At 41.7% G+C, this 12,371-nt stretch overlaps 1 protein-coding gene across 1 annotated transcript in view; it reads left to right on the forward strand.

Moving 5' to 3' along the window:
* The first annotated feature begins 1,956 nt into the window (after positions 1-1,956).
* The window catches only part of FSTL5 (follistatin like 5), a 591,837-nt gene continuing 581,422 nt past the window's right edge, over positions 1,957-12,371 (forward strand). The window contains exon 1 of the mRNA XM_061583858.1: positions 1,957-2,264. The gene's annotated coding sequence lies outside the window, so the exon portion shown is untranslated. The remainder of the gene's footprint in view (positions 2,265-12,371) is intronic.

A 12,371-nucleotide genomic window follows, 5' to 3' on the forward strand; every position in this document is an offset into this window, starting at 1 on the left:
CGATGCTGTGAGTTGCATGCTACATATGCCTTATGTAACATTACATAAGAATTCTGCACTGCACTACCTTATACTAAAGCTGTCCTATACAAACTTACCTGGGACTTGGGAGTAAGTTCCATCGAAGTCAATGGGTCTTACTTCTAAGATGGCGTGTATATGATTGCAATGCACATACCTGTATATGCCCAAAAACTTTCAGCACACAAGTGCTATCAGGGAGGCTAACGGAATATAAAAACAATACAACAAATAAATAACAATTTGTAAAACAACAAAGAGAGCCAATTAAAAATTATAGTGGCTTACACATTTTGAAAAGGTGTAAAAACATTGGTGAACACATAGATCTTTGGATAGCACCAAAACATGCCAGGCCAGCCTCCTTGGGGTCCTGTTTGTGATGGCAGGTGGGGTGGGTCATATCTGAAGTGCTTCAGGTAAACAGCTATCTATATGAAAAAAAAACTTACCACATTGAGAAAAGTCTACACTACTTTCTCCCTAATGTGCTAGTTTATTCCATGCAGGCTAGTTTTTGTTATTGTTTTGTTTGTTTCTAATGTAGGAAACCATTTGTTTAATAGAATAGGGCAAGCCCCCTACCTGCAGTTTGAAGTGGTACAGTCCAAAATTCTGCTACATCAGTATCTACCATTTTATAATGTACACTGTGACCCCCTTTCTCACATTATCTTTGTGGCCCAGGATCCACAACAGTGTGACTCCTTTCTGCATTGCAAAAGTACTGCCAGGAGCCCCAGAAGTGAGGAACTGGCATGCATAGGGGCTATATCATGGCTTCCTTCCACCATGTTTTTTTTTAAAGTCTTCCAATGTTACCTTTGTGGGTTGGGAAGGAGCCACACTCTAGTAGCACCACCTCATGACACAAAGATAGCAAGAGAAGACATCCTGTGTAGAATGGATTGCATGAGTAGCAGCAACCACATGGCAGGCCAGTTTAAAAGCAGCTGCAGTGTCAGATCTTTGATGCCTGGAAATGTCATGTTCCAGAATTTCGGGTTCTGAATGGAGCCCTGCCACAGTGATTAGTCCCACAACTGCTTCCTTGACTCCCTTTTCACTAACAAGTCTCCTCTTGACAGTAGGCAGCTAAAAAGCTAAATGTTAGAGCAGGCTACATCCCTCAGGCCGAAAAAGACCCCCGATCTCCTGCTATCGCCAGTTTCAAAAGGAGCAGGTGATGATGGGAAACAAACGGCTGCGCCAGTCAGACTAGACGAAACTGAGTGAGACAGCCAAATAGTCTGACTCAGTAGACCGTTCTGTGGAATTTTTTTGCATAAACTTCTGTAGGCAAGTCTACGTGTCGTCCTCGCCGGCGCGCAACGTCATCTTGCACGCTTCTTGCCAAAGTCTCCTTGGCTTCCCTTTTCTTGTTTTGTCCCTTCTGCGGGGTGAGGAGCGGGAGGGAGGAGGAAAAGGACCGCTCGGATTCTGACAGAGCCTCCTTCCCTACTCGCATTGTGCCGGCTTCCCTTTCGCCCTCCCTTTCCCGCGAGCCTAAGCGCCGACGACCCGCTTGCTGGCAAAGGCGCGCTTTTTGGTCACGCTCTGAGCTCTCGCGGCGGCGGCTGCTACCAGTTGCAGAACCTGACGGCGGCAATTCGCCGTCATTACAACGCCGTCTGCTCCCGGGGCCGTCTGCGGCTGCCCCCTTTTTCTCGGCTTCCATGCAAATGAGGGAAGCGCTTGGGCTGACGTGAAGCTGGGGCGGGCGAAGAGAGGCGGGACCCGCTGGGGCTGAGCGGCGGTGCCGGGGAGGGAGGGGAGAGCCGAGGAGAGTTGCCGGCTGCAGTGCCTGAGACGAGCGAGGAGGGGAAGGAGCTGGCGCTGTCCGCGGAGTCGCTGGTGCTGAACCTGGAAATCCCGCCTGCTCGTCAGCCCTCTTGGCTCCGCCCGACCGGGAAGGCGTCCCCTCCCCCTTTCCCTCCACTCCGCCCCCAGAAGCAACTTGGCCAAGGAGCTTATCGGACGTAAAGGAGATTCTCTCTCTGCTGTGCTCCTTGATACCCTACTAAACGTGGGAATTTCTTCGGAGTTTTAGCCCAGATTATCGGGATCCTCCCCTCGCCTTCCCCCTCCTGTTCAACATTTTACATTTTGGTATTTTCTTCTTCTGAAAGCAAAACATAAAAAAAGAAGGTATATATACTCGATCCTTGCAGCACACCGACCAAAAGGACGTAACCTTCCTCCAGCCACCCACCCTTCGGGGTCTTCAGTGACTCTTGGAGCAGGTAAGAAAGAAGACGACTCGGGCTTGAAAAAGACAAGCGCGGATTTTCATTGTTATTTCTGAAGAAGCGGGTAGAGTTTGGGGACGTTACAAAGGGACGGGGGAAAGTTGCGAGCTGGTTAGCTCTCCGATTAATGTAGGGGACAACCCTCCCGGGAAAGATTTCAGCACCAGGATCATCGTGGGCTTTGTAAACAAGAGATGAATGCAGAATGAAGCGAGGGAGTCAGATGAGGTGGGTTGAGGGTGTTGTTTGTTGCAAAGTTTGCCACACACGCGCCTTCTGCTCCTGGTCTCGGGGCTTTAAAAAATGTTATTTCACCTTGTCAAAGAAGGTTGAGAAGTGTAAACAAGAAGATTGATTTTTCTTATGGATTTTAATTAAAATGCATTAAAGGAGCTCCTCCAAATAAAGGACAGCGTGTGAGGGCGAAGAAATCTCTAATTGATTCCGGCGGGAGGGGGGCAGAGGGGGAGGGAGTATGTAAGGTCAGTCTGGAAAACAGCGAGCAAAGCAGGACTTAGAGAGGATTTGTGAAAGAAATGCCTGATGTGTGCCGTGCTGTTTGTATGCGTGTGTGCATCAGAGAGAGAGACTGAGAGATCAGGAGTGATACTTAGAGGTTCTGGAGGATGAGGGAGCCAACAAAAGTCTGCCTGATATGAAACTTATGAAAATCAGTTTTATTAAGGGGTTGCCCCCTCCGTTCCCAAGGTCAGCCCCCAGGACTGAAAGTTCCCTGTGGTTTCATAATATTGTTTGGGTCAATGTCAGGCCTTGGCTTCAGGCTAGAAGTGGATCTAAATGGGGAGCTCCAGTTTAATAACATAGTACAGTATTAGTTCTCATGTTATAGAGCCACTCCTGTTTGGTAAAGAACTGGGAAACATAGGCAGATGAAAATGTCTCACTTTGCCACCCAAATTGGACCTTTCACAAGCTGTACTCCATTCAAGGGGTTTGCTACCGAAGAGGAAGGTTGGTTGCCAGTCTCTGTCCTATACATAGATGAGAAGAAGCTGGGATATTTTCTATGTGAGTTGAACATTAATTCCAGAGTGCAAATTTTATAGCCAGTTGGCAGAGAGATGACTGAACTCAACAGGGAAGCAAATTAGGTTTCAGTTGGTATTGCATCATGTTGCGGATCACTCAATTATCTGATAAGAGTTTTTTTCCCTTATATTCTAGACCACATGATACCAAAACAGTTTGTATAATTTCTGTGGTCCAGCATTTCCTCTATAAATATCTGTCTCATTTTTTTAAAAAAAACCCCACACATTTGGGCTAGAAAGATTGAAACATCAATGGCAGCTATATGCCAAAGCAACATGATAACTTTTTTGCTTTAATATTCTTTATTTTAAGTTGAACTGTGGTGCTATAGTGAACATCTGCTAAAATAATAATGCAAAGTTTGTCAGTGATTCAGAAACATTAGGAAGTAAGACTGACAACTACTTACTTCAGTGGGAAAAGTTTTGAATGCTAAATTCTAGGGTTATGTTCACTTGATATTGAAATTTCAGCTTAGAAGAAAATGAATTTCGTTTCTCCCCACACAACAAACAAAGTATTAAGGTTTACAGTCTAATGTCTGCAAATAGGTCTATTTCCTGGTTTTTATATATTTTCAGATTAATTTAAAAATTAAATTAGCAATAACGAAGTATCCTTTCCGTTTAGAGATAAAGGAGCAGGATATAAAATGTCAGGATGCTTGTTTTCAAAATTGGTAAAAAAATCTATTATTAGTTACTATGGAAATGAAGAAAAGAATATGAGCCAGTTACCTTGCAATGCCATCATAGGCATGCAGAGGGCCAGAGCCTGTAAACATGATTTAAATTATGATTGCTCTCATGCAGATATCCTAGTTAAATGTTTTCTGTGAATATACACAACTGTGGGTGAATATATCTTTTACTGTTTATATAGTGCAGAAAATGCTTTATATAATAGAAAGTTGCAGATATCCAGCTCCGAAAGAGAACTTAATCTACTGAATTCTAGAAGGAACTAACTTACTTTTCTGGCCTTTGTTCCAAGTTCATCCCAATGAGAAAATGGTTTTACAGATGGGAGTACTTAACTCAAACAGTTAAGTAGTTGGGATAGAAATGCATACCTAGATTGTCCTTCCAGTCTCAGACAGAAATGCATAGCAAAGTGGTTGGGGGACAAAATGAATTGGAGAAAAGGCATATTCGTCTTTCTGCTGACAAGCCAGACTCAAGGGATCATATTTGATCTAGCCAGCTTCCTAGTTGCAGTTCTATCTACCTAATTGAAGTTCTGTTTATGAAAAAGGAATGGGTCAACTCTCATATGGATGACTGCAAGCGTTACTCAGAACAATGAAAGTGGGCAGGGAGGGAGGAGCCAGATAACAGGTAGTTTCTAATTTTGGGTTAAAGTCCCAAGTTAAGTTATGAATATTATAAATATATAGTATGTAGTAGTTCATGTTTTGGTAACATGCTATTGTTTATTAGTACTGTCATAGCGTAGAATGTCAGATGTGATGTTTTATTTTTATCATGCTCTGCGTTATTTATGTTTTGTACAACTGTTGCCCTTTGCCTAACTTAGACTTTACTCTTCTTTCTAAAGGGCTTGTTGGCAAGTTTACTAACATTCAACAGGCATAAGAAAGGAAGAAGAAAAAGTTCCAGGGCAGATTTTGAAAGGAACTTGCACAGATACAAACAAAACATGCACAAAACTGAAGACCTTCTACCAGTCTAGATTAAGTACTGTTGAACCCAGAATTAGAGTCCTGTGAACATACCCTATACATCTTCCTCTTTGTTTCCAGCTGTAAAGATGACCCAAGACATTTTGGTGCCTGAGGCAAAATATCCACAAGGTGTAATAAACATGTAATAACAATTCACTATAATTTGCTACCCATTAATAGTGTCTCCTCAGCTTGCCTAATTGCAGAGCCAGCCCTGACCAGCTGTGATTTTATTTTAAATGAAATTTATGCAGCCAATTATTAGAAGCTGTGACAAAGTACAATGGCTCTGCTAACTTCAGTTATTTATATTTCTCTACATTCTGAAATAATACCACCATTAGTTCTCAAATTGATGTAGCACTTAGGGCCAATTCACACCAAATTCCCTAAAGATGCCTCTGGCGTGTGTATCCCCACAATCATTTGGTGTTAAACCTGTGCAAAATGGAAGCACATCATCTATTGTATTGCAGTCATTTCTGCAATTTCAAAAGAGTGTTTTGGATGCACTCAGAAGTTGGGAATTAGTGAAAACTTGTGTCAGTGTGTTCTTTAGATTCATATAGACCATCTACAGATGGATGTGGGCACTAATATATCAGAAAGTGATTGTGTAGAGAGAGTCATAACTGCTACTCCATGTGTGAACTTGGTCTTAGTGCAGAAGGCTGTTTTTTTTTACTTTTATGTATTTTATTTATTCCACTCATATCACACTTTTCCTCCAATGAGCTCATTGCAGCACACATCTCTCCCTGCCTCCCATTTTGTGCTTGGTTGGTTAGGCTGAGAGAGATTTGCTGGTCTGAGATCACACAAAGAATTGACTGAGTGGGGATTTGAACACTGGCTCTTTTTAGACATACATTCTTGTCTACATAGCTATTTTAGACTTAGCACTGAATAAAACTATTTTTGGGCTGCAGCCTGGTATGACTAGGAAATGTTTACATTCAATATAACTGATTTTTCTTCCAATAGACCTACAATAGTCCTGCATAGTTGTCAATTATCTGATTAAAATTATGTTTACCCATTCCAATGTCTGATTAATTAATATCAAATTAATACAGGGCTGTTGTTAATTCATGTTGCCCTTCTTAAGAAGTCACAACAAACCTATTGTTCTTGTGCACTACCAAATTATAAAAGGCCACATTGTTCATCCCTCTCCCCAGATATGCTTGAAATAAGCAATTATACGCCACACTACAAAACAGACATTAGTAATGATGCCAGGGTTGAGACTGTGTTTGTCCGTCTTGGGATTCTGGAAAATGGTGATACAAAAGAGCCGGCAAAGTAAATTATTCAGTGCAAGAATAAGAGGGATTCAGGAATTGTTCCTCAAAGCTAGTTGTTTATTCTGTCATTGAAAAGCCTTAGGGCTGGTTCTCACATGCATTTGATAGTTGCAACATCAGGTTATGAGTTGCATGTGTAAACAGGCCAGATATAATACAATAATGTAACTTGAATTTTGTATCACATCATCTCAAACATGATGCTTTTCAATAGTCAGTTCACATCTGCCAATCATCATGTACAGCAATCAAGTGATGGGTAATCCAGGCCCCAGTGCTAAACTAATTTAACTGGAATTTAATCCTTGTGATTAATATGGCATTTGTGTGTTTAGGACTGCAGGCCTTGTTAAGATGGCAGTTTTAGGATCCTAGCTGGATCTAAGATCATATGCATCTCATGAATGATTGACTACATGTGATGCTAAATGCAGTATTTAATCCCATGATTGGGATTCTTCTTCAGTAATTAATTACAATGTGAGTACCAAAAGGCAATGCAAATACAAAGGGGCTGTGTGTGTTTGAGTGCCTTTAGCCTCATTGTTGCATGTCTCTTTCCTGATTCCCACCTATTCAGGGCAAACATATAATCTTCCAGAATTCTTATTGTGTGGAAAGCCCATGTTAGTAGAGGAGGATCTCTGCTACAGAAGTTCTCTTCCCAACACATGAAAAGTGATAGAGCCAGTGATGGGGATATGATGGAGATGTCAGGGCCACCAGGGTTGTCCCTCCTCTCCCCCTCATTCTATGAGGCTTGAATGCCTAAAGATAGCTTGATGCACATTGGATCCATGCCATAGGGAGACTGGGGAGAGGGTGTAAAATCACCACTTCCAAACCTTTCTATTTGCTGCTAAAGCTGCTAACAGTAGCAAATAAAAGTTTGGGAGGAAACTGTTGTGGGGAAAGGGGTTTAACTTCTTTCCAACTGGGCTGCTGTTACAATCTGGATCCCTCACCAGCAGCTGCTTTTTGTAAAAACAAAAAAACAAAAAACTGGAAGGACAATCCTAATCATATGATTCAAAGATGCATTTAGCATCACATTAGTTTGATCCTACTGCATATTTGTTGTCACTGATGGTTCAGCTCTGGCACTCTTGAATGAGAATATCTAGACCCATTTCAATCCAGATTCATGCCAGCCAGGGTTTAGCACTAAAACAGCCTTGGTTGCCTGGATGGATGGCCTCTGTTAGGAGGGACAGAAGAGGAGTGTGACTGTGTTCTCCTTGACATCTCAGTAGCTTTTGCTACCATTGATCATGGCTTCCTATTGGACCATCTCTGGTAATATAGGGTAATAATGATAGAGTAGTTCACTTGTACTCCCAGGATGGCATGGACCAAGACCAAGTTTTCTCAGAAGAAGGGTCCTATGGCAATTGCAGCCTTGAAGAGGAGATGGATCCACTCCCTGGACTATCCCACATGGATCCACAGACACCAGCGCTTCCTCTGAGGCCTGAGGAGACACCTCTGCCATTGAATTCTGTTGGCAAATTCACAGACCATTCAGGGGATCAAGAGAGCCCTGAGGAGGGATCCCCACACTTGGAAAACACATTACTGCAAAGGAGCCAATAGCTGCAGCAGAAGGCACTGTCCCTTTAACTAGCCAGGAGGCAGCTTGTAGTGGGTAGGGCCTCCAGTCAATGACTATATAGCCCTGTTATAAAGCTCAACCAGTTGCTTTAAGTCTGGTATGAGGAATCTTTAGCCTTCCAGATGTTGCTGAATTACAACTCCCATCATCCCTGGCTATTGGCCAAGCTTCTTCTCTTCTTCTTCATCATCCTTTTTATTTGTATGCTGCCTTTCCCCCCAAAAATGTGCTGAAAGTGGCTTACAACAAAGTAAACAATTACAAAACAATTTCATAACAAAATAATAAAGCAGAAATAAAACAGTAACATAACAAATATCACAGCAAACACAAACACCTTTTCAACACTATGAATATAACAATACATCAATTAGCAGACAACATTACACTAAACAATATAGCAGAAATAAAAGGAAATTAGTTTCAGCTTTGCTCCTAGAGGCACCCCACCCATAATGTTAATCACAGTTCCACTCCTAACACCCATTTTTACAAGCCCTCCAAAGGCAGGGAGTGGTGGGGTAGCTGGAAACATACCACCCATGATGGTATTTAGAGTCCCACTCATGCTTGATAGGGTTGATGGGAGTTGTAATTTAGCAACATATGAAGAACCAAATGTTTCTCCACTCCTGGTCTAAGACCTTGCTGAGACAACTTGAATGTTTGGCTTCAGCTGCAGGAGCACTATCTGTTGTCTTGAAACCATACTTTGGACTCCCTCCAAGATGCCTCTGCTACCAGAAACCTCTGACTCCCCCTTCCCTAGGCCATCACCCATCCTTGGTGGTTGGCATCTCTTTGGATCACAATACCAAACTGGTTGCAGATGGCAGTATCTGAGGGTTTCCACTTGACCCAAGGCACTTGTGCTGTGTGGTCACACAAAGTTCCATTTTATTCCCCATAATCTTTATTATTATTATTATTATTACTACTACTACTATTACCTGCCCTTCTCCAGCAGGTCCCAAGACAGGTTACAACGATTTAAAATTCTGTATTAAAAACAGTTAAGACAAAGCACAGTCACAGGAATAGGGTGGGAATATGAAGCCAATGGGTAAAGTCATTATGCTGTTGACACTCAACTTTGCTTCTCTCTGTCATAAGAATCAGGTGAGGCTGTGCACTAAATCAGTGTCTGTACTTGGTACTGAGCTGGATGAGGGCCAATCAATTAAACCTGAATCTTAACAAGATGGAGGCAATAAGTGGAGTGGTTTGGGGGGGCTGGGGACTGTTTGTTCTGGAGAGCATTGCATTCTCTCTGAAAGTGCAGATTCACAGATTGGGGGTATTAATTGATCCAGCATTAGCACTTGCCATGTGGCCTCAGTGACTTGGAGTATATTTTACCAGCTTTGGCCTTATCACTAGCTGACCTGTTCCTGAGCATGGTAACCTCTCTGCTGGTTTACTGTAATGCAGTATACACAGAGCTGCCCTTGAAGATGAACTGGAAACTTCAGTTAGTGTAGAACTTAACTGTAAGAATTTAAATGCGTACAGCTAGAATATTACTCCTATTTTGAAAAATCTACATTGGCTACCTATTTGCTTCTGAATCCAACTCAAGGTTGCTGGTGCTTACCTTTACAGTCCTAACGTGCTTTGGATCCAAATACCTGAAGGAATTTATCTTGCCACACCAGCCTGCCTATGGCCTAACATCTTCAGAAGAGACCCTGCTTCAGTTAGACCTATCCAAGTGTTTGGGATCTGCAGATGATACCCTAGTGCAGTTCCCCCACCCTCTGAAGTCTGTATGGGTGCAGGAGAGTGCCTTCTCTGAGGTGGTCCCCAGGTTGTGGCGTGCTCTCTGCTCTGAGATGCACCTGGTCTCATCACTGTATACATTTCATCATTAAGTCAAGATGTACCTTTTTGCACAGGCCTTTGGGAGTGGAAGGTGACATCAGAATAACTCTCCCATTGCAGTGTTGTTGTAGTTTCTCATTGCTGTTGATTTGATTTAATTTATGGTCTAGCAATGTTTATGTGCTACATGGTTTACTTGTATTGAGCTGTATGTAACCTGCCCTGTACTGTGCTTTCTTTATTATAAGTATATTACATTGCTGCAAAGGAGAGGCCCTTTTCTTTGGTGATACCAAGGTGAAGACCTTCCTATTTGCTCAGGCATTTTAGATTGTAGATGAATTTTGGAATTGTGTTCTATTCTGGTTTTTTAGCTTTTGTTTTGTCTTGCCATATTTTATGCTTAGTTGTTGGTATTGAACGGTATTTATATTTTGTGTGAATTAATTTTATTCATGCTTTAGTTCATCACCCTGGAATCTTTTTATGAAGGTGGTTAAGAAATATTTTGAATGAATGAGTGCTAAAGATCATAGGTATCTGCATTGTCAGAGTAACACCAAGGCTTTTGATACTATACTATTGCAGTGATAAACTCCCACCTGGCACAGCAAGCTACAGGACTGGGATATTCATACAAGTTGTGATGAGAATATTTTTTATTGCTATAGAAAGTCAGCCATTAAGAACATTTCATTTTGTTCTCTTGACCATGTTTAATCATATCTAATTAGAAGTGTGGTGCCTTGTTCTTATAATTCATGGAAGTACTACGTTTAAAGAGTTACACATGAAGCTCAGCTGGCAATAGTGATTGCTTGAAGTGAGTTAAAGTTTAGTTTATTTGCATTTGAATTAATAGAGTGTGGTGTCCAGCAGGGTTTTATAGAAGGAGCATTGAAAGTGTTTGGCATGTGGTGAAGGACTTGAGAAGTACTTGAACATATTAAATTGAATATCATTCAAAGTTGTTTGTTATAACAACTGAAAATTCCTTTTTATAATGTGGTTGTTTCATTGGACAGGGTGTATCAAAATGAATTGTATGGGTATGTATGTGATAATTGTGTGTGTGTGTTTGGATATATACAGGAAACTGTCATGTTTTCATTGTTGCTGAACTCTCATGATCTCTGTAATGAATAAAGAATATAAGTATTGACAATTTACCTAGGAAACCACATTAAAAATGAAAGATGTTGGAATATTTTGATGCGGAAATCAACGCCACCATAATTTCCAGCAAAACCCGTAAAGTGCCCTGTTTTTCTACATGGTAGCTGATTTGAATAATCAAGGCTAATTGCAAAGGTTTCATTATATTATATCTAAAATTCTTTGCTCTGTGTCATTTGGGGTGGTTCCACAGTTTGTGGCAGATAGAATTGGTGCAGATTTGCCAGTGTTTCGTTCCCTAGCTTGCCAGTGGGTGAACTGGAATACTGTGTACATTTCTGGTAATCTCACATCAAAAAGGATATTGCAGCGTTGGCAAAGGTTCAGAAAAGGACAACCAAATGATCAAGGGGATGGAGCTGGCTAGTAGGCCAAGCCAAAATTTGTAGACCCCCAGTTACCCAGTGTTTCTTCCAGCCAACACATAAAGTGTGGCTTGACATCCTTGTGCATATGACTAGTTACTCTGATTGGTTTGGAGCTCCCTGATGCATGCATGCAAATAATAGATTAATAAATTATTTATTTATTAAGAACATTTTAGCCTGACCTTTATCAAATGATCCCCAGGCATGGTTACATTTTTTCAAAACAACAACAAGCCACCCCAAATAAGAGCAAGTGAAATATACATTTTTAGAAAACAACATAACAGTGCAACCAACACAGATGCAAATTGGTATCCTGTAAATAACCAGGTAAACAGACATGTTTTAACCTGGTATTGGAATGTCAACAATGTTGCCATTTATCATACTTCCGAGGAGGGCATTCCACAATTGGGTCATCTCTAAGATCCTATCCGTTACTGTCACATGATGTACTTCCCCTGGTGGTGGGACAATGAGAAGGGACTCTCCTCCAGATTTAAGGGCACTGGCAGGCTGATACATGATTATGTTTTTCCTGTGTAATGCCACTGTACCTGCAGCAATAATGCCTGCTGTATGAAGTTTAGGTCCTCCCATACTTATAGTCAGGCTAATCCAGGGACCACATGTAATACATGTGTATGATGCATGCACAGAATCCATGTACATTCCCACTGTCCTATTGTTCTGGGACTCAATGGCACCTCTTCAGGCAAGACAAAACAAATCAGGAATCTGGACAGCTACCAGTAGGCCATGCTGGCAGAGCTTTGTAAGGTGCTGTCTTAGCAAAGGACCAGGATCACTGGATGGCCTAAGAAGGCTGACAAGGCCTTCCCTTCCAGTGGTTCTTCTCCACAAAGGAGAGCTTTCAGCAATCCTTAAAGGGCCTATAACTTATTCCACAGCTGCATGGTTCTGTATCTGTGGAGCAAGAGAAATTATCTGAAGCTGGAGGAAGAGCCACAGGCTAAGATGTTGTAGAAGGGATGCTAAGGGCTCCCCCAAAGTAAGGATGGGCGAGAATTTGATTCAGTTCACATTTCAAGATGAATCTAACAAGTTCACACTTTCTAA

This window comes from Rhineura floridana, chromosome 9 (genome assembly GCF_030035675.1).
Source record: "Rhineura floridana isolate rRhiFlo1 chromosome 9, rRhiFlo1.hap2, whole genome shotgun sequence".
In the NCBI taxonomy this organism is placed as follows: Eukaryota; Metazoa; Chordata; class Lepidosauria; order Squamata; family Rhineuridae; genus Rhineura; species Rhineura floridana.